The 23,678-nt window shown below is 44.0% G+C and overlaps 1 protein-coding gene across 7 annotated transcripts in view; it reads right to left on the reverse strand.

Annotated features, from left to right (window-relative positions):
- Positions 1–23,678, reverse strand: part of THRB (thyroid hormone receptor beta) — a 432,236-nt gene that overhangs the window by 332,839 nt on the left and 75,719 nt on the right. The window contains exon 1 of one of the 7 annotated variants that reach the window (XM_055416743.2): positions 10,538–17,035. The exons of the other annotated variants lie outside the window; for them this stretch is intronic. The gene's annotated coding sequence lies outside the window, so the exon portion shown is untranslated. Of the gene's footprint in view, positions 1–10,537; positions 17,036–23,678 lie in introns of those variants that run through there. 7 annotated transcript variants of the gene reach the window in all.

Here is a 23,678-nt window from a genome sequence, read left to right on the forward strand (position 1 = left end):
TCTGACCTGGGGCAGATTCATGTCAATGTATGGCAAAACCAATACAATAATGTAAAGTAATTAGCCTCCAATTAAAATAAATAAATTAAAAAAAAATGCTATAGGGGAGCCAAGAAAATTATAAGAAATAAGAACAATAAAGTCATTAAATTTTGAATATTTTTTAAAAAAAGGCTAAATCTGTTTGGCTTGTCCATCACTATTCATTTGAGAGTCACTATGTTCAGCAGACTTCTGTTGAGGTGAGGTTAATATCAATACCTAAAAGCTATTTTTCCCATTGGCTATCAAAGTTGATTGCATTTTGATGAATGCATTTTGAATGGAAGAGCTTGAAATTAAGTATCTGCTCATCACCAGAATATCTACCCACATTGTTGAAAATTTCTATGGCTCTCTCGAAAAGCCAGAAGAAAAATTCAGGAAGCAGTGAGAAGGATCATTGTATAAATAATATTAAGCTCCAGATGCTCCCTACAGGAAAAATGTGGCCCGGGATTGGAAAGTATGATCAGAAATCAAAGACCAGAAGAAAATGAAAAGCAAATATACCTTAATGCTGGAACTGAGAGTATAAACCAAACTGGCCAGGCGTCACTTGCATCCATTACTATATAGGAGGTTTAGTAGGAACAATGCAAATATTTCAAAAGCAGAATGGAGTCCAGTCTTTTGGAATGAAGGGCAGATGCTGGGGGCCATGTTGCCATGGAGATTAATTTTTACATAAAAATAAATATTAAGTATATTGGTGCTAGGGATCCTTGTTCATATCCCTTTGCCAATGCAAAAGTCATATTAAATGCAAGTCAAATTCTATCTGGGCTTCCATGGTGGTTCAATGGTAAAGAATCCGCCTGTCAATGTAGGAGACATGGGTTTGATCCCTGAGTTGGGAAGATACCCTGGAGAAGGAAATGGCAACCCACTCCAATATTCTTGTCTGGAAAACCCCATGGATAGAGGAGCCTGGTGGGCTACAGTCCAAGGGGTGGCAAAAGAGTTGGACACGACTCAGTGATTAAACGATAGCAACAAAATTTAATCTCTATTTCAATACTTATAAAAGTCTTCCCATTCCAATGAAAAATGGCAAGAGTTAGCCATTATATTAATAGTTACACAGCAGCAGGGAAATTTATGTGTGTGATCATCCATCCCTCTAAGTGAATGATGAGAAGATAATTTTGTGAGTGGATAAAACATACCTCAAATATATGGCCAAAGTTGCAAATCTGAAAACAAAAATAAGAGTTGTTCACCTTTCAGAACTGCAGCTGTCCTATTTGTTAATTTCACCCAAATTTAGAATAAGAAAAGACTTTGCGGGTGATCCACACTGACTGTCAGAGCAGCTCTGATTTACAGCGTGCTCTTCATTTTGTGTTTCTGCTGTGCATTGGTGGAGGAATACAACACGGATGGCCCATCAGTGAGTAGTGACCTTGGCTGGTCCAGGCTACAAGGTCCTGGGAGTGCTGAGTCAGCAGCCCCCTCTGTCCTCCTCCTCCTTTTGGCTGTTGGCTGACTGGTGGTAGGGTTAGCAATTCAGTCTGCTTCTGTGAAGCTGGGTTTTTCTTCTGTGAAGCTAATTGAAACTGCAACATTGGCCTCATTACCATCTTGTAAAACCCCTCTGAACTAACCAGCTCAGACAGCCATGGTTATAGGCTGAAATCAAAGGCAAGATGAGTCAAAGAATTACGGATGCAGAGTTCAGGTCATCTTCCAAATGTCAAAATGCAGGATTCAAATGCAGGGCATCATTCATTTACATACACCAATATGCTTATCAAATTGACAATGTTTTGAATTTACCATCAGTACAGGCTCCGTCGACAGGGAGGGATGAGCCGAAAGAGAGCTGTGAGATGTTTTATTTTGAGCAATCATAATGCCATTCTTCTTTCTAGGGTCACATTTAAGTCACGTGGACAAGCATAATGCCCTTGGGGTGATTTTTTTTAAGCCTAATGACAGTGAGCCATTGTGCGGTTCATTAGACTGCTCTAGGTTCAACCTGATTGTATTACTAAGATTACCAAAAAAATGATCATAAATGGATAAAAGCTTAATACATTTATTATGCTGCATGCCACCTAAATATTTTGAGCTAAATGAATAATTTTCAATTCAGGCATTTCTGTCCCAGAGGAAATATTTGGCAACATCTGGAAATATTTTTGATTGCCACAAGTGGAGCAGGGAGGAAGGTTCCACTGTGCATAGGACACAACAGAGAAGCTTTTACCCAAAATGCCAATAGTGCTGAGGTTGAGAAACCCTGATTTAAATAGACACATCATAATGCAGGGATCTGGGATTTGATTAGTTGAGTAGCAGCTGGTCATTTCTGTGGCTGATGAGGAGAAAATCAGCCTGCTGAAAGAATATCTGTCAAGTCGTTTCAAAGTATCAAGGACACTTCTAAATACATTGTATCTTCTGCCAATGAGCTCAAGGATAGGGCAGGAGCCGGGCAGAGAAGGATGTAAACTGTATACACAGAGAGTGCTCCATCAAATGACTCAAAAATAGATGTGTTTATTTATAGAAGGAAATGCTGACATAAACTATCGGCAAGACGATTTGTGTGATAGCCTGTCTGCTTTCATAACATGCAGTGACTGCCTTGTATATAAGCAAGAGGCTTCTCCGATTAGAGACAAATGATAACATCATGTCCGAATCTGCCTAGATAATAAAATGTATCTTAAAACTTTAATACAAATCTCTTATATTGGCCAAAAATGGATGAGTGGAGTATAATAAACTGTCCTCCAAACAGACTCCAGTTTACAGGTGAGCCTTAAAAAATGATAAAGACAAATCAACAATAAAGAGATTGATTACTCAAAAAATTGGATTGTGAGATAATTATTTAGGAATTAGGGAAAAGTTATTATCTCAACTTCGCTTTGTATATCAAAATAAAAGTACAGATGGATTAAAAACAACTAGGAGAAAATTAGATGAACAGTTATCTGCTCTCTGAATGAGAGATAATTTTCTCAAATTTTACTGGGGCAGTAGGAAAACTACAAAGGAAAAGCCTCAATAGAATGTCCCTAAAGAGCCTCTTGATGAAAGTAAAAGAGGAGAGTGGAAAAGCTGGCTTAAAACTCAACATTCAGAAAACTAAGATCATGGCATCTGGTCCCATCCCTTCATGGCAAATAGACGGGGAAACAATGGAAACACTGAGACACTTTATTTTTCTGGACTCCAAAATCAGTGCAGATGGTGACTGCAGCCTTGAAATTAAAAGACGCTTGCTCCTTGGAAGAAAAGCTATGATCAACCTAGACAGCATATTAAAAAGCAGAGACATTACCAACAAAGGTACATCTAGTCAAGGCTATGGTTTTTCCAGTGGTCATGTGTGGATGTGAGAGTTGGACTATAAAGAAAGCTGAGCGCCAAAGAATTGATGCTTTTGAACTGTGGTGCCGGAGAAGACTCTTGAGAGTCCCTTGGACTGCAAGGAGATCCAACCAGTCCATCCTAAAGGAGATCAGTCCTGGGTGTTCATTGGAAGGACTGATGCTGAAGCTGAAACGCCAATACTTTGGTTACCAATGCAAAGAGTTGACTCATTGGAAAAGACCCTGATGCTGGGAAAGATTGAAGGCAGGAAGAGAAGGGGACGACAGAGGATGAGATGATTGGATGGCATCACTGACATGATGGACATGGGTTTGAGTAAGCTTTTGGAGTTGGTGATGGACAAGGAAGCCTGGTGTGCTGCACTCCATGGGGTCACAAAGTCAGACACGACTCAGTGACTAAACTGAACTATGTGAGATAATTTACTTTTGCTTATTCAGTTCAGCTCAGTTCAGTTGCTCAGTCGTGTCCGACTCTTTGCGACCCCATGAATCACAGCACGCCAGGCCTTCCTGTCCATCACCAGCTCCCGGAGTTCACTCAAACTCATGTCCATCGGAGTTGGTGATGGCTCTCAAACCTTGTCAACATTCAAAAGCAAACCACAGACTCAGGAAGACACTTGTAACACAAATTTTAAAGTGTCACTATTTTTAACTATATAGATTTCATATAAGATCATTTTTAAAAAGCCTCAACCAAATGACAGTAGATCAGAAGACACAAAATATTAGAAACTTAAAAAAAACCATGCAGGAAAACATCTCATTTCACTAGAAATATACATTAAAATAATATACCATTTTCTACTTATCAATTTGCCTTTTTCTTTTTACTTTCAACAGGAAGGAGAGGTTAAAGAGGTTTTCTTATGCTACAGCTGGAATATCTGTTGGTACTGCCCTTCTGGAAGATATACAAAGAAGCTCACATTCATAGCTTTTGGCCTACTGAACTCACTTAGGAGGATGAACAGGGGGGAAATCTCAAAATATAGAAAAAACAGCTTTACACACAAAGATGTTCACTGCAGTGCTATTTAATAAAGAATTTCTGGGAATTCCCTGGCAGTCCAGTGGTTAGGACTCTGCACTTCCATTGCAGGAGGCAGAACCAAGATCCTGTGTGCCCCATAGTGGGGCCAAGAAAAGGAAAAGTTAAGAAGGAAAGAACTTCTTCTGAGTCTCCCTAACGTTCAGTAGTTGAAGTGGTAGTTCACTGCGGCGCATCCGCTGATGCAGCAAGTATTTTGTGACAATCTGAAAAGATGGCACAAAGAGTTTTAATAAAATCGGATCCCACCTGTGTTATGAGGTTGAAAATTTGCTTATGGTAGGTCTAGTGGGCTGAATGTCAGTCCTCCAAGAGACACGGTCATGTCCTAGTCCCCAGAACTTGTAGATATTTCCATATATGCAGAAGACATGCCAAATGAAGGCTCCTGAGAGGGGGAGAGTGTCCTGGATTACGTAGGTGGGCCCTAAATCTAGACACCTGTCTCCCTATAAGAAGAGACAGAGGGAATTCAGACACAGACCCTGAAAAGAGGGCGAGGTGATGTGCAGATGGGAACTACCCGGAATGATGCAGCCTCGAGCCAAGGAGTGCGGGCAACCACCAGCGGAGAAGCAACAGGATCCTCCCTAAAGCCTCTGAAGGGCGTGCAGTTCTGTGGACACTGTGGTTTTGGATTTGTGACCTCCAGAACTTAGAATAAATGTCTGCTATTTTAATCCATCGAGTTTATAGTAATTTGTTACAGCAGCCACAGGAAACCTATATGGTAAGTTTACATTCAACCTTTCAAGAAACCACCAAATAGTTTTCGAATGTGTCTGTACCATTTTCCATGTCCGCCAGCAGAGGACGGAGCTGTCCCCCACGGCACCGTCACTGGGAATGGTCAGTCTCCTTTGCTCGAGCCATTCTGATCAGAGTACAGTGGAAACTCACCACGGTTTTAACTTGCATTTCTTGAAGAGCTGACTCACTGGAAAAGTCCCTGATGCTGGGAAAGATTGAAGGCAGGAGGAGAAGGGGACGACAGAGGATGAGATGGCTGGATGGCATCACCGACTCAACGGACACGAGTTTGGGTGCACTCCGGGAGTTGGTGATGGACAGGGAGGCCTGGCGTGCTGCAGTTCATGGGGTCGCGGAGAGTCGGACACGACTGAGGGAGGAACAAGAGCAGGGACCCGGAACTGACCTCACGTGGAAGAAGCGCATGAAGCCACACTTGTCCTGGGTCCTAGGGTGTATTTGCATTTCAAGGGACATCTCTGATGGCAGGAAGCAGTAATGCGCTTGAACAGCAAATAGAAACACTGAATTCCACCAACCCTACCCAGCCATCAGAGCTGAGAGAGAATTCAATGAAGATCTTGTAAAAATGAAGCAAAATAATACAGCCATGAACATGTGTCTTTATAAAATCTATGTTTCCAGGAAGAAAAAGCTGCCTGCAAAATATTTATCTTGATCGAAAAGACAGTTAAATAATCACTCCCAGCCTCAGTATGTCAAGTTAATTTTGACAAAGTCAATGTGACAGGAAGTCCAAAGTTAACAGTGAGAACTTATTTGGTATCCTTTTCCCTGTATATTTCCAAGTATGGTAAATAAACAGCAATATCTGTGTCTTAGAAGCTTGACCATAGGGAAGTAGGTTAGAGTAATCGTGTGATAATTTAGACCAAGAAAATGTTAAATAAATAAAACCTTTTCCTTGGTTATCTAATACAAAAAAAAGAAAACAAATACAGAAACAAGAAACATTGCTGCTTCAGGGTGTGCTCCCACGTATCTAGAAAAAATCAGCTTTGAATTTTGTCTTTGAGAATACTCAATCGTGTAGCAGTCATGGAATCTCTGATACTCAATTATTAGTTCAGTTCAGTCGCTCAGTCATGTCCGACTCTCCGCGACCCCATGAATTACAGCACGCCAGGCCTCCCTGTCCATCACCAACTCCCGGAGTTCACTCAAACTCATGTCCACAGAGTCGGTGATGCCATCCAGCCATCTCATTCTCCGTCGTCCCCTTCTCCTCCCGCCCCCAACCTTTCCCAGCATCAGAGTCTTTTCCAGTGAGTCAACTCATCGCATGAGGTGGCCAAAGTATTGCAGTTTCAGCTTAAGCATCAGTCCCTCCAATGAACATCCAGGATTGATCTCCTTTAGAATGGACTGGTTGGATCTCCTTGCAGTATAAGGGACTCTCAAGTGTCTTCTCCAACACCACAGTTCAAAAGCATTGATTCTTCAGCGATCAGCCTTCTTCACAGTCCAACTCTCACATCCATACATGACCACGGGAAAAATCATTGCCTTGACTAGACGGACCTTGGTTGGCAAAGTAATGTCTCTGCTTTTTAATATACTATCAAGGTTGGTCATAACTTTCCTTCCAAGGAGCAAGCGTCTTTTAATTTCATGGCTGCAATCAGCATCTGCAGTGATTTTGGAGCCCAAAAAAATAAAGTCTGACACTGTTTTCACTGTTTTTCCATCTATTTCCCATGAAGTGATGGGACCAGATGCCATGATCTTTGTTTTCTGAATGTTGAGCTTCAAGCCAACCTTTTCACTCTCCTCTTTCACTTTCATCAAGAGGCTTTTGAGTTCCTCTTATAAAAATGGAATAGTCACCCCATTAATTGTATTCTGGGTACAGTTGCATTGTATTTGGAGGGAAATTAGTAAAAATAAAGATTTCCATGAGTTTTGTGCTATCAATGCCCTTTATACAGGGAATCCATGTTGGTAGAAAGTGATTTCCGACAAAACTCTTTGCCCATAAGCATATCTAAAATAGAATGACATCTGCTGAAACCTATTAACAAAAGACTCAAATGTGATCAAGAGCAAAGTGTTCTTCACAGCATTCTTGGAGGACAGCTCTGCATGGGTCTTTCAAGTTTCTGCAGGTCTTGTAAGAAGAGATACTGCCTGCCTTGTTGCAGACTAGCTTTTTTAGGATGTTTGGGCAGTGAACAGACTTCAAGCATAGAGACGATATCCTGTGTGCCTGCGTGTCGAATCACTTCAGTCACGTCCAACTCCTTGCAACCCCATGGACTGTGGTCCACCAGGCTCCTCTGTTCATGGGATTCTCGAGACAAGAATACTGGAGTGGGTTGCCATGCCCCCCTCCAGGGGATCTTCCCCACCCAAGGATCAAACCCAGGTCTCTCTATCCCTTCTCCAGAGGATCTTCCCAACCCAGGAATCGAACCTGAGTCTCCTGCATTGCTGGTGGCTTCTTTACCTGCTGAGCTAAAAAGTTGAGTTCCTTCAACTGAGGATTCTTTCCAGCAATGCCTCTCATTACCAGAGTTATCTGGACCTCTTGTTATATTAGAGTGAAGTCAGTGAGAGAGAAAAAAAAAAGTTGTATATTAACAGATATACGTGGAATCACAGATGACCTTATTTACAAAGCAGAGATAGAGACACAGGCGCATAGAGAACGAACGTATGGACACCAAGGCGGGAAGTGGGGGTGGGATGGATTGGGAGGTTGGGATTGACACACACGCACTGCTGATACTCTGGGTGAAACAGGTGGCTACTGCGGACCCGCTGCAGAGCCAGGGGACCCTGCTCAGTGCTCCGTGGTGACCTAAATGGAAGAGAAATCCAAAACAGAGGGGATCTATGTGTACACACAGCTGATTCATTTCGCTGTACATCTGGAACAAACACAACATTGTAAATCAACTATACGCCAATAAAAATTAATTTTAAAAACAGCAATGTTAGTGAGCTGCCCTTCAAAAGAGAGAGCCTTGTGAGCTCCGGCCTGTCCCCTGTGGGTGAGCCTGAGTGTCCATCACAGTCCAGCGTCTCCTGCTGCTTTCCTGGTAACTCTCCCCGGCACTCGTGCCACTGAGGACGCTGGTTCTGTCCTCATTCCGCTTCACAAATGTGGAAAGGGGGACCCAGAGGGAAGGAGTAACTCACCTACGACCTCGGGGCTGGGCGAGTGGCCGGGGCAGACTCACTCACGCTGCTGCCGCTGTGCTGGAGGGGCATCATGAGCTCTCAAGGCTTGTGCTGTTCATCCCGCCCTTCCCGTGCTTCCCTGTGCTCACCCGTGTCCACCTGTCTGATTGCCTCCCAGAAGCCGGCTGTTCCTAGAGCCGATGCTACCCTTCGGTCTGTGTTGTGGCCTTCTGTACCCTGCTCCCTTTTCATGGTCTGCACGTTCGAGTGGACACACACTCACACACCCCCAACACACGTCTCTGTCCCCCCACCCACCCCTCTACCCTCAGACACATTAAAGATACGCAGATGAAAACAGAGTCCTCTATTTCACAAAAAGACCTTATCCAGAGTTGTTATTTGGTTAAGCCACAACTATGAAACTTTTCAAAAAGGCGTTCCTTGTCTTTAAGTTTTATGTATTTAGATTCCCTCCCTCCACTGAACACTGAAGAATTTACTTAAACTGTGTATTTGTAATTCTCTTCACAGCACATTTTGCAAAGTGGCTTCCTAGCTGACATGATGACATGCTGAAGGAAACTACTGCCAGTTTAGAGGCCTCCCAGGTGGTCCAGTGGTTAGGACCCTGTGCTCCCACTGCAGGGGGCCTGGGTTCGATTCCTGGTCAGGGGAACTAAGACCCTGCAGGCCACACGGTAGAACCAAAACAGAAAATACTGCCAGCTTAAAAATTGTCCAGTTTTGCATTTGCAATCATTTGCAATGATTCTCTAACTTCAGCACCCTTGTGAAAAGGCAGATCCCTGGGTCTTATCCTCCAAAGAATGTGACTTAGAAAGTCTCAGATGGAGCCCAGTTATCTGTACTTCAAGCGTGCTCACTAGGCAAGTCTAATACAAATACTTTGTGACCCACACTCTGAGAAATCAAGAGAAACTCCATGTAATTCACTTCCATTGGGCAATGCCCTAAATTTTCGAGAATCTTCTTAGCCAACTTCTGGGACTACACTTTTCTCATAGATACAACAAAGTTAACACTGACAGAAATGCTTGCTCGGTCAGCCAACAAATACTGCTTTAAAGTCTACGCTCCGCTAGGGATGGTCAGTAGCTAACAGATGGGACCTGGTCCCATCCTCCACACATCCAGGGCCCACGGCAGACACTGTTTATCAACACAGCACTCTGTCCGCTGAGCAGGCCCCACGTCTGTGAAGCCATTCCCCCAGTCACTTGCAGGGCAGTTCCTAGGACGTGGCAGTCAGGTCTGGACCACAGGGCATCGGAGCAGAAAGCAGATGAGTCAAATCATGATTGAGAAGCAGGAGGTGAATTTAGAGCTCCTCCCGTCTCTCCGCGGACAAACACACTGCACCACCTCTCCCAGCCTGAAGGCAGGCTCAGCGTCATCAAGCAACCCCGCAAGCTCCTAGAAACAGAGCCCGCGGCCCTCGGGCAGGGTGAGACAGACAGCGTGCTCAGGGAGCCCCAGTGCACTGGGGGAAGGTCCTTTCTCCTCTCTCTTCTCCCTCCTCCCACTGGCTTAAGCACATCCCCCCTCCCCCAAATGAAAAGCCCATTAGAGCTTCCTGCCCTGGGCATAAAAAAGGAATTCCACTTAGGGTGCTGATTATCACGGAACATTTTTGATCATAGTTGTAAGAGCCGCCTCCTTCAATTCATTGTTGAGAGTCTGAGAAGTCAAATGACTTACCCAAGCGTACTTACTGAGAGCCAAGAGTAGAATTCAGGTCTCTGGACTCCTAGTTGACTGCTATTCATAGATTTAAGAAGCCTGATGCAATGAGCTTCTAAAAATAACACTGCCTCGTCCCATGTCTAGTCATTCCAGACATCACATCTTGATCATGTTTACCTATCACAGCTTCTATCTTTGAGAATCTTTCATTAGGTCAGGCCCAACCAGAAATAAGTTGGTAAGTTTTACAGATAATGATTCTACATTATTGTACACTTTAATCACAGTTTATTTCTGCAGAGGTGGAAAGTCACCTCATAATAACAAACCGGTGAGAAGGTTTTTGTTTGTTTTTAATCTCAATAGCATGGAGAGCTGTGACTTCAGACACACCTGGCCTGGAACCCCAGCTCCTCCCAGAGGCAGAATCTTATGCAAATGGTTTCACCTCCCTGAGAACCTGATTCCTTATCTATGACAGGAAGAACTTATTTACCTCTGAGAAATGTTCTGGAGGTGAAAATGATTAGCAGGCTTAACAGTGGCTGGATGCCTGCCCGGCACACAGTCCGTTCCCGTAGGTATTAATGTCTCCGTCCTTTGCCTTTGCTTCGCCTGTGTCTCCTTGGAGAAATAAGGGAGGCTAGTCTCTCTGGCCTTTCTCTCTCCCGAGTGTCTCCCAGGTCTGGCTACCTTCATGAGGTCCAGTAGAAAATGAACATGAGAGTCACGTGTTCAGAAATCACTAGGAACTGTGAGAGAGCGCCAGCAGAGGGGTAGGCGGAGCACGGGCCCTTCTGAGCGGGGCGTGGGAGCTGGCCCAGGTCCCAGGCCTGCACCGTCAGCCTGGGTACCAGACTCGGTGCTGCATCTTCTCTCGTCCACTCTCTGGTCTTGGAGAGCTGGTCCTGGGGTCCCCGGTGGGCACGGGGGAGTGCGCACGGGCTCAGGAGTTTATGGTACTTAAACTCTGGCTCCAGTACTTTGCTCTTAAGTCAACCATCTCTCTAAGGCTGGTTCCTCTGCTGGGAATGGGTCTAATGATGCGTGGGCCATGGAGGGCCCAGGTGAGGGATGGATGAGGTGGGAGCTGGGGAGAGCACCCACCGGCCCAGCCCTGAGGACACACAGGTCAGCCGTCGTCACAATGTCTTTCTTTCCTTTGAACCTCTCCCAGGTCTTCGGGCTTTGTGACTTGAGTCACAATTCCCCCCGGAGGTGCCACTCAGAGCCCAGCCCCAGCACCCGAGCTAAAGAGTAAAAAGGCTGCAGAATGGGCAGAAGCCGCATTCTCACTGGTTTTACTGGAGCACTCAGAATGAAGCATAGCAGCAACACAGTGATGCTCGCGCTATTCACAAAATCAGAGAAAGCAAACTGCCTGGCGCTGAGGCAATGACACGGGCCTCGCTTTCCCACCATCATTACGTTTGATGTCTCCTTTCCTATACACTGTCCACAGACCCCGGGTTCCCGTCCCCATTTTACAGATCCCAAGACTCTTTCTAAATAAAATTTAGTGATTTCCCCGCTAATTATTAGAGAAATGCAAATCAAAACTACAGGGAGATAACACCTCACACCGGTCAGAATGACTGCCATCAAAAAATGCACAAACAACAAATGCTGGAGAGGGTGTGGTGAGAAGGGACCCCTCCTGCACCGGGGGAATGTAAATTGGGGCAGCCACAGTATGGAGGTTCCTTAAGCTGAAAACAGAGCTACCAAAGGACCCTGCAATCCCACTCCGGGATGTATATCTCGAGAAAAACATGGCCTGAAAAGATACACGCACCCAGTGTTCACTGCAGCAGTTTACAGTGGCCAAGGCACGGGAACAACCTACACGCCCACCGGCGAATGAACGGATAATGATGTGGTACGTGTTTACAATGGAATATCCCTCAGCCACTGAGAAGAAGGAAATAAGGCCGCTTGCAGCAACACGGATGGACCTAGAGATCGTCAGACAGAGTGCAGCACATCAGACAGAGGAGAAATATCCTATGACATTCCTTACATGTGGGATCTAAAAGGAAACAAATGAACCTACAAAACAGAGAGAGACTCACAGGCTTAGAAAATGAACTCCTGGTTGCCGGGGGGAAGGCATCGTTAAGGACTCTGGGAAGGTCATGTGTACAGTGCTGTGTTTAAAATGGATCACCAACAAAGGCCTACTGTACAGCACAGGGAGCTCTGCTCAGTGTTACGTGGCAGCCTGGATGGGCCAGGGGTTTGGGGGAGAATGGATACACGTGTATGGGTGAGTCTCTTCACTGTTCACCTCAAACTAGCACAACACTGTGAATCGGCTAAACCCCAACACAAAATGTTTTTGGTGTTAAAAAAAATAAAAATAAAATTTTTAAAAATGTAGTGATTTTCCTGAAGATGTGTGCTTCTCTGATTCTCTCCCTATCTGATTCCTAGTCCGGTGCTCCTTCTCCCCCACCAATAAAAATACTCAAAGCAGCATTGATGTGTCTGTCTCTTCTCCTGAGTACGATGTCTCACTGCTTCAACTGACAATGATTGTAACAACGATTTCATGTGCTTTTCATAAAAAAGGGAAATGCAACTTGCTAGTAATCACTCATTTAACATTTAAGTATCTTTGGGGAGCTTGGCAAATGTTGTAAAGCTTGAAATTCTATCTGCAATTGTTCACGAAGCCTATACACTGTATTATTTTCATAAAAAGCGGACATTTAGGAAACTTGGTGGCATGGATGGATAATTGCCCAGAGTCAAAGATCCATGAGTGAGGAATTAGGACCATCTGAATCAAGGATACGGAATTGATCTGAGCAGTAGTTACGCGAGAGTTGCCATTTTTCCAATTTCGTTTTGGGGTAGAGCAGTGGGCTTAGAGAAGCTACGCCAGCCCTCCAGGGCCGAACTTCACAGGAGAAACAAACTTCTGCTTACTTCACTGTTACTGGGATTTCCCAGACAACAGAAACTAACCCTGAAACGGCCACTCTCCTGCATCTTCTCCCCAGATGCAAACTTAGATTTCATGCTTCTTTATGACAAAACAGAAGCTGCAAGATGGATAGGCATGAATTCACCATTCTTCTAGCTGCTGCAGAGGAATTTTTGCATCTCTGGCTGCCCTTCAACTTCTGGGACACGCCCACACTGGTGGGTCCTACTTGGAAGAGTTAAGACCTCACATGTCAGCCCCTTCCAGAATGCAGCATGGAAGGGGCTGAACAGGAGACAGTCTGAAGAGACGGCCACTAACGCTTTTCTCCGTGAGAGCACCAGCCATTCCCCCGCTGGAGGTAGGATGCCATTCTCTTCCTTCCGACACTTGGGGCAGCCTTGTAACTTGTTTTGCCCAGTAGAATGTGAAGAAGAGATGTGCTGGGTCCCAGGACTTCTTGTTATTGTCCAGTCCTAAGTCCTGTCCGACCCTTTGCACCCCATGGACTGCAGCACACCAGGCTTCCCCGTCCTCCAGCATCTCCCGGAGTTTGCTCAAACTCATGTCCATTGAGTCAGTGATGTCACCCAACCATCTCCTCCTCTGCCTCCCCCTTCTCCTTGGATTTCTTAGCCCAGACTTAAGAGGACTGGAAGCTTCTGCTTCTTCCTTCTTGGAAGCCCGCTCCCATGGGAGACTTCTGAGTCCCGTCCACCACCCATTGTTAAGAATACCGATCCCAGCTTGTGTGGCAAGGCCTCAGGAGAAACATCAGCTCAGCCAGAGTTGATTAAAAGCTTCTTGGAGCTTCCAGGCCAGCCCAGCCCAGCCACAGGCTGAACAGGCTGAGTGAGTGACCCCCAACCGATGCCAAATAGAGCAAAAGAACTGCCCGGCCAACCCTACTCGAAGTCCGCCCCACAGAACTGTGAGAAATGGCAAGTCACTGTTCCCTGAAGCCACTGAGCTTCAGGGCAGTTTGTTATAGAGCGGGAAGCGACTTCACTGGGGAGGGTCGCCTGCCGTAGACGTGAGAGTTCTCAGGAAGTAAAGACAGGGAGGGTGGATGAGAAAAACCTGCTCTGCTGCCAGTTTGCTTGATTCCATTGTGAGTTTTGAAAAGGGTGGCTCAACAACCATCATTTCCATGTGGATGTAAATTCTGTGTCCCGGAGAATTTAGCCCACAAGACGCATCTGGAACACAACATGTGTTGGGGGTGGAGCCGATTCAGATACTTCAGCCACGCATGGCTGACCTCCAAGTATCAACGTCATCACGTGTCAGACTCTGGCTTTGGGTGTAAAACAGACATTCAATAGCGCCTTAGCCCCAGCCTTTTCAAAGGGGTATGTCACAGCGCTACATAACGGAGCAGCCCCTGAAACTAACACAACATGGTAGATTCACTACACTGTGATACAAGGTGATGCTTTAAGAAGAATGAACACCCAGGTATATATGGCCTACTTCAAGAAAACTTTTATTTACTTCACCACAAATGGTTCTCGGAGGAAAAATTCTCTACCCTAATCCAGCAGAAGACAACATTTTAAAATAGAAACATTTTTGTAAAATGCTTTCCAGGGATACTTTCAGCCTGTCAGTGGAGACTCATTCTACTGAAACTACGTGCTTGGTGACTGAGGATCTTCAAAGTACGTATAGTTCAGTTAATTGAAGACAGAGGGCTTCAGCGTTTTAATTTCTGAAATGCAGGATTAGCATGGTGGCTTGGAAGCATGGTGGCAGGCTCAGCTCTAGCCAACTGCTAGAAGCACTTGGAGTCCTTCCAATCCAAGACCCAGAGGTTTGACCTAATTGTTCTGGGCTTTTTTTTTTTTATGCTCCCTAAGGGATTCTGATGTCCAGCTATGACTGAGAACACGTTTGAAATAGTTCAGACTTTGGGGTACTTCTTAGAAATGCACATTTTTGTCCCCCCTCCACACCTCCTGAGTCAGAACGCAGACCTCAGGAGAACCGCTGTGCTATGATACAAATGGAAAGGGCCACCTGATTCTCTGTCCCTTCGCTGTGCCTCAAACCTCACTAAATGTGCAAAAATCTAGAAGCCCTTCTTACACTCATTAACGTAACATTTCTTACAGGATTATAAAAATCTGGTAGCAGAATTTTTAACAAATCAAAAGTACTATTTCATTTCTGATTTTTTATTCATTTTTTAACACAAAGGAAAAACGTAAAGAATAAAAGTACACTACTACTTTGAAATAACATTATTATTTTGATATCAATTTGCTTTTCACATAAAGGACTGTATTGCACACATTGTTTTACAACCTTCTTAACCTGCTTTGTCACTTAACACATCCTTTATATCCTACTGCGTTACTAAATGTTTTTAGACATATTTAAATCTGCCTTTTCTCCATCATGCTGTTGTTGCACCCAGTCGCTCAGCTGTGTCTGACTCTTTGCAACCCCATGGACTGTAGTCCGTCAGGATCCTCTGTCCATGGGATTCTCCAGGCCAGAATACTAGACTGGGTTACCATTTCCTCCTCCAGGGGATCTTTCTGACCCAGGGATCGAACCCAAGTCTCCCGCATAGGCAGGTAGATTCTTTATCACTCTGCCACCTGGAAAGCCCTTTTTCCATCATAGGAATATCCCAAATATATTTTCTTGAATCTTCAGTGGTTGTTCCAGATTTTTGCTTTTACAGATAATGTTTTCTTTGATTACTAAAAAAGTTTTTGTTCACGTTCATGATGGTATTCTTGGCATCAATCCCTAGATGTGATATTCATAGGTCAAAGTGTGTATACCCTTTAAAGTTATTGATACACGTTGACAAACTGTCCTTTCAAAAAAATAAGCACTCTTACTAGCAGAAGAAAGCACCGGCTCCCTTGCCCCATGCGTGGTCACGCGTGCTCAGTCGTGTCCAACTGTGTGTGACCCCAGGGACTATAGCCCACCAGGCTCCTCTGTCCATGGGATTCTCCAGGCAAGAATACTGGAGTAGGCTTCCACATTCTCCTCCAGGGGATCTTCCTGACCCAGGGATAGAACCTGCATCTCCTGCACTGGCAGGCAGATTCTTTACCACTGAGCCACCTGGGAAGCCCCTCACACCATAGTGTGTGATACTATATATCACCGCTTTATTTAATCTGTGTCACTTTAGTAACAGGATGAGCTCCTATTGTCCTTTAATGAAGTTAATTCTTCTCGTCATTTATGTTGTCATATGTGAAACGAATCACTAGTTCAGGGTCAATGCATGTTATAGGATGCTCGGGGCTGGCATGCGGGGATGACCCAGAGGGAGGATAAAGGGAGGAGGGAGGTGGGAGGGGGGTTCAGGAGGGGGAACTTATGTAAACCCGGGGCAAATTCTATCAATGTATGGCAAAAACAACCAATATAATATTGTAAAATAATTTGCCTCCAATAAAAAATAAATTAATTACATTAAAAAAATAAAAAATAAAAAATCTAATAAAAAAAAATTTATAGCCCACTTATATTTATTTTCATTCTTTATCCATTCTTTTAAAAATCTGACTATTCCATTTTCTTCCTGTTGAACTGAAAAAGTTTTTTGCATATTAAAGATTTCTTTCATCAGTACTTCAGTTCAGTTCAGTTCAGTTCAGTCGCTCAGTCATGTCCGACTCTCCGCGACCCCATGAATCACAGCACGCCAGGCCTCCCTGTCCATCACCAACTCCCTGAGTTCACTCAAACTCATGTCCACAGAGTCGGTGATGCCATCCAGACATCTCATTCTCGGTCGTCCCCTTCTCCTCCCACCCCCAATCCCTCACAGCATCAGAGTCTTTTCCAGTGAGTCAAATCATCGCATGAGGTGGCCAAAGTATTGCAGTTTCAGCTTTAGCATCACTCCTTCTAACGAACACCCAGGATTGATCTCCTTTAGAATGGACTGGTTGGATCTCCTTGCAGTACAAGGGACTCTCAAGAGTCTTCTCCAATACCACAGTTCAAAAGCATCAATTCTTCGGTGATCAGCTTTCTTCACAGTCCAACTCTCACATCCATACATGACCACGGGAAAAACCATTGCCTTGACTAGACGGACCTTGGTTGGCAAAGTAATGTCTCTGCTTTTTAATATACTATCAAGGTTGGTCATAACTTTCCTTCCAAGGAGTAAGCACCTTTTAATTTCATGGCTGCAATCAGCATCTGCAGTGATTTTGGAGCCCAAAAAAATAAAGTCTGACACTGTCTCCACTGTTTTTCCATCTATTTCCCATGAAGTGATGGGACCAGATGCCATGATCTTTGTTTTCTGAATGTTGAGCTTCAAGCCAACCTTTTCACTCTCCTCTTTCACTTTCATCAAGAGGCTTTTGAGTTTCTCTTCATTTTCTGCCATAAGGGTAGTGTCATCTGCATATCTGAGGTTATTGATATTTCTCCCGGCAATCTTGATTCCAGCTTGTGCTTCTTCCAGCTCAGCGTTCCTCATGATGTACTCTGCATAGAAGTTAAACAAGCAAGGTGACAATATATAGCCTTGACGTACACCTTTTCCTATTTGGAACCAGTCTGTTGTTTCATGTACAGTTCTGACTGTTGCTTCCTGACCTGCATACAGGTTTCTCAAGAGGCAGGTCAGGTGGTCTGGTATTCCCATCTCTTTCAGAATTCCCACAGTTTATTGTGATCCACACAGTCAAAGGCTTTGGCATAGTCAATGAAGCAGAAATAGATAGTTTTCTGGAACTCTCTTCCTTTCTCCATAATCCAGCGGATGTTGGCAATTTGATCTCTGGTGCCTCTGCCTTTTCTAAAACCTGCTTGAACATCTGGGAGTTCACGGTTCACATATTGCTGAAGCCTGGCTTGGAAAATTTTGAGCATGACTTTACTAGCGTGTGAGATGAGTCCAATTGTGCGGTAGTTTGAGCATTCTTTGGCATTGCCTTTCTTTGGGATTGGAATGAAGACTGACCTTTTCCAGTCCTGTGGCCACTGCTGAGTTTTCCAAATTTGTTGGCATATTGAGTGCAGCACTTTCACAGCATCATCTTTCAAGATTTGAAATAGCTCAACCGGAATTCCATCACCTCCACTAGCTTTGTTCGTAGTGATGCTTTCTAAGGCCCACTTGACTTCACATTCCAAGATGTCTGGCTCTAGGTCAGTGATCACATTATCGTGACTATCCTGGTCGTGAAGATCTTTTTTGTACAGTTCTTCTGTGTATTCTTGCCACCTCTTCTTAATATCTTCTGCTTCTGTTAGGTCCATACCATTTCTGTCCCTTATCGAGCCCATCAGTAGTTAGAAGCAAGAAAAATATAGTAAGCACTCAATTGAGTGGCATCAGAATGAGTTCATTTCAGTTCCATATTCATCAGAAGTAAACTATAATCATCTGTTCAGGTTCAGTTCAGTTCAGTCACTCAGTCATGTCCGACTCTGCGACCCCATGAATCACCACACGCCAGGCCTCCCTGTCCATCACAAACTCCCGGAGTTCACTCAAATTCATGTCCATCGAGTCAGTGATGCCATCCAGCCATCTCATCCTCTGTTGTCCCCTTCTCCTCCTGCCCCCAATCCCAGGGTCTTTTCCAGTGAGACAACTTGTCGCATGAGGTGGCCAAAGTATTGGAGTTTCAGCTTCAACATCAGTCCTTCCAATGAACACCCAGGACTGATCTCCTTTAGGATGGACTGGTTGGATCTCCTTGCAGTCCAAGGCCAGATTACATTACTGTAAATCTGTACAGAATCAGTATAGTTCCTTTTCCTAGGCCTGTTTTCCACCGAACAAATACAGTCCTTCTCTGATGATTATCCTGTGGGGCCTCACGGTGATTGTTCTGAATCCTCCGTTGTATGAAGAGAATGGGATTCAGAAAGTCTGAGTCCTGGCTCCATAGCTACAATTGATATAAAAATTGTAGCCTAAGGACATGTTTTAGTCTCCTCACCTTTAAAACAGAAATAACAAGAATGACCTTTATCTCCCATGGTGACCGTGAGAGACCGTTTGCAGGATAAGCACGCAGACTTCAGAGCCTGGTTGTCTGGATTGGAATCCCCACGCTGCCATTTGAAAGCTATGGAACTTGGGCAAGTTCTTCTTTTTAAACTTTTATTGGAATATAGTTGGTTTACAACGTTGTGTTAGCTTCTAGGGCACAGCAGTGAATCCGTTATGTGCTTAGGTGCTCAGCTGTGCCCAACTCTTTGTGACCCCATGGACTGTAGCTCTTCTGTCCATGGAATTTTCCAGGCAAAAATACTGGAGTGGGTTGCCGTTTCCTGTTCCAGGAGATCTTCCCGACCCAGGAATTGAACCCATGTCTCCTGCATCTTCTGCACTGGCAGGAAGATTCTTCACCACTGCACCACCTGGGAATCGGTTATACATATACACGTACATATATCCGCTCTTTCTCAGACTGTTCGCCCATATAGGCCATTACAGAGGACGGTGCAGAGTTCCCTGTGCTGTACAGGAGGTCCTTAGTAGTTACCTATTCCATATATAATAGTGTATAAATGTCAGTTCCCATCTCCTAATTCAATCCTTCCTTCCTTTCCCACCTGGTAACCGCAAGTTTGTTTTCTATATTTGTGACTCCACTTCTGTTTTGTAGATAAATTCATTCGTAACCCCGCCCTTTTTAACATCCACATAAAAACGATATCAGATGATATTACTTCACTCAGTACGACAATCTCTAGATCTTAATCTCTTTGGTCTTCAGTTTATCTGTCAAATGAGGATAATAATAGAACTTGCCTATTGGAGTGGTAACAAGGATTAAATGAATGAAAGTCTACATAGCACTGTAGAACGGGGCCTGGCAAGTAGTAAGCACTACATATTAACACAACAATCATTACAGTTCAATGACAGAACTTGCCTGTTACATGCTCTCTTAACCAGAGCCCCGACACACGTCAGGGGTAGGCTTATAACTGCTGCAAAGGCCACCACAGTCTTGGCAGGCGGAACGAGCTGGGGTGAGTCTCTAACAAACCCAGGCTGTACCCTAGAAATGAGTTTCTGAATAAGGCTCTGGCATCAACTTGCTTTTCTGTGGTTCACCTCTTTCTTCTCAATGTGGAATGCAGGAAAACCAACCTGTTTTTTATTAGCTGGATTATGACTGTCAAAGCTAACCACGTGGGGTTGTCACTTTGCTTCTAGCCCAGAACTCACAGACAGCCAGCCAGCCACAAGAGTGTGGACCCAAGGCGCTCTCAGATAGGTAGGCACCAATTTTCCTATCTCAAGGCAGAGCAGAGACATGGAGTTTTAGATGCATTGTCTCTAGTTGGGTTAATTCTATGTTCTCTGATTTATGCTCTCAGCTAACAAGGAGATTTTTGGTAACTCATAATATGAGTCATAGTTAATACAGAAGATGATTCAAAGAAACTCTCAGCATTTTGGTCATTTTATCTGATAAAACTCCCACTTCTACCCCCACGAGTCGCACCATGTAAAAGAAGCTACACCCATATGGAATACGCTTGTGAGTCAAAAACAAAGCCAATGCCCAAAATACAAATCAAAAACACTGCCGAGAACAACAGGCCTCAACTAATGAATTAAAATGATTGCTGGTTTCTTTAAAATATTAAGCCCATCAGCGCTTGCCAAAAAACCCCTTGGCTAGCTGAGGGATTCAAGCTGCATTGTTCAGCTAGAGACTGAAATCCTTCCATTCATCGTTGACATGTGAGAGACAAGACAAGGCTCTGACAGACGAGCGATGAGGCGCCAGATGGTTCCCATCTGTATCTCCATTGATCGTACAATGAAAACCCACCTTCCCCGATCAGAAGGCCACGCGATACGCGGAAAATGAATACCCAATGTTTTTAAAGGAGCATAATCGCCCTTCCCAACCAGAGATGTATAAATATTAATGAACACAATCTGGTTCTAAGCAAATTTAGCATGAACTTTTAGCTACCCTCCCCTGACAACTTCCTCCCTCTTTAACTGAATTATGCTTCAAAGTTCTGTGATTAAAAATAGCAAACCCTGCACTGAAGTTGGATCTGTGACTGAGGAAAACCTCTTCCTTCCAGCTAGTCACCAGTTAACATAGTTCACATCATTGAGTACTTTTTTTTTTTTAAACCAAAAAAGGGTCTCTGTTTACATGAATGTTTAAGCAAGATTGAACAGTGAGATACAGTGAAGTGAAAGTTGCTCATTCGTGTCCGACTCTTTGGGACCCCATGGACTATACAGTCCATTCTCCAGGCCAGAATACTGGAGTACATTAGCCTTTCCCTTCTCCAGCAGATCTTCCCAACCCAAGGACTGTCTCCTGCATTGCAGACAGATTCTTTACCAGCTGAGCCACAAGGGAAGCCCAAGAATACTGGAGTGGGTAGCCTATCCCTTCTCCAGGGGATCTTCCCAAACCAGGAACCAAACTGGGGTCTCCTACTTTGCAGGCGGATTCTTTATCAACTGAGCTGTCAGGGAAGCCCAGTGAGATATAGAATCAATACAAACATGCAGGGAACTGATTAGTAATCTATCATTTCTGCCAAAAGGATTTGAACAAACTTAGAGATTATTACACATGGAACCAGGAGTTGTTAAACAAGCTAAGTTTTGCAAAGCTCTGGAATACATGGAACCCTAAGAAAAGAAAAACGATTCTCTCTCTCCCATATGTCTACACATATACACCCTTTTCTGCAAACTTAACACAGAGGGTTCACTGAGTGCTCTCAGTAAGCAGTTTGAATTACTGATATTCAAGAGAAAATATTAGTTGTTGTTCTGGGATGTTTTGAACTTGCATTATTAGTATTAAAATATCTCTAGCCCAGAAGAGTTTGTCAGTCTTCTTCCTTCTTGACTCACTCCCAGAGGCTTTTATCAAAAATATCAGAAGAGCAGATTTGAAAATTTCCATTTATTCCTTCTATTGCTTCCTTTCCTTTCCATTCAAACAAGGAAGATTTGCATACTTCCTCTAGCTTGTATGTCTTTAATCTGTTGAAGCAAAGCATTTTCCAAGAAGCAGATTCCCTGTTTTCACCACTAATGTTTCTCTGTGGATCAAAGTGGCCAGAATCTTAAAGTGACAAATGTCAGGTCAGTCCAAAGGTAATAAAAAAAATTAAATCCACATTATCAATTTTAGTCCATCAGGTGACTTGAAGGAAATAATTTTTCTTTCCTCTCCTCCCATTTGTATTGTTCCCATTTGCCAATAAACAAAATTCTGTTGAGGACTACTATGTGCTTGGCAATAGCTACTGAAAATCAACACAATGGACAGTATTGCTATTCTTAGACACAGCTGTTATTTCAGAGACATCCCATAGATATTGCAAAGAATGTTCTTTGCCATATGGTAGCAGCATCACATATAGAGTGGATGGGTGTCCCAATATCAAGTAATCAAACCCATCTCTTAGTCTCCAGTCCCCCTTTGGGAACAAGCTCTCAGCAGAATTAATTACCAGAGTCACCAACAATATTGGTGTTTGTTTGAGGTTTGGCTTCACTAAGTCTGGACAAGCTTTTTTTCCCCACTTTTCTGAGCATAATTTGCTTGTTGGTAGCATGGTCACATGTCCAAATGACATCAATAAAGCTGAAGTCAAGGATGAGCTGAAGCTTGCTGAGAAAATGCTGAGTAAGTAAAAATGCATTTTGATTATGTTCAGGGCAAGAAGAACAGGAAGGGCTAAACCCCTGGCTTGAGCCAGATGGTGCAATGTTAGCATATGACTAGGAGGAAGGAAAACAGTCCCTCTCCTTGTGGCTTTTGTAATTTTCATCAGGAAGAATGGTCTTCAAACTGTAAAGAAGAGATCTGAAATGGTTAATGTTAGTGAAAGTGTTAGTCGCTCAGTCATGTCTGATATTTTGTGACCCCATGGACTGTAGCCTGCCAGGCTCCTCTGTCCATGGAATTTCCCAGGCAAGAATACTGGTGTGGGTAGCCATTCCCTTCTCCAGGGGATCTTCCCGACCCAAGAATCAAACCTGGGTCTCCTGCACTGCAGGCGGATTCTCTACTGTCTGAGCCGCCAGGGAAGCCCCTTAATGTTAGCAGCAGACTGGAAAAATGAGAAGATTGAAAGTGAGCACCCAACTGTGCTGAAGTTTCCCGGCTCAGACCCACCAGGTCATCGGAAGTAATGGAGAGGAACAAACCAACAGCTTACAATGTTTCCTTGTTGCTGTAGATCAGGAAAGTAAATTCTGTCTTGATTTTCAAAAAAGGGATCTGAGGGCAGCAAGGGGAGAATGGGGCTGTGGGAAATAACGGCATCCCCTTATTTCCCACCATTGTTGGCACGCCGACAATGCCAAAAGTTATGTGTAAATTCATGGCTTATGAGTACTACTGAAAGAAGGTAAGCGAGGTAATCAATAAAGAGCAGCAATGGGCTTGAGAGGAGACATAAACAAATATATGATACATGATACATGCTATTTGACAATACGACACCACAAGTGCATCAAATTATATACTATGTGCATTTATATCAAGGTATACCGATATCAACAACCTCAGATATGCAGATGATATACCACTCTAACTGCAGAAAGTGAAGAGGAACTAAAGAGCCTCTTGATGAGCATGAAAAGGGAGAGTGAAAAAGCTGCTTTAAAACTCAACATTCCAGAAACTAAGATCATGGCATCTGGTCCTATCACTTCATGGCAAACAGATGGGGAAAAAGTGGAAGCAGTGGTAGA

This window comes from Moschus berezovskii, chromosome 26 (genome assembly GCF_049115385.1).
Source record: "Moschus berezovskii isolate FMDL1 chromosome 26, NW_MosBer_1.0, whole genome shotgun sequence".
Classification (NCBI taxonomy): Eukaryota; Metazoa; Chordata; class Mammalia; order Artiodactyla; family Moschidae; genus Moschus; species Moschus berezovskii.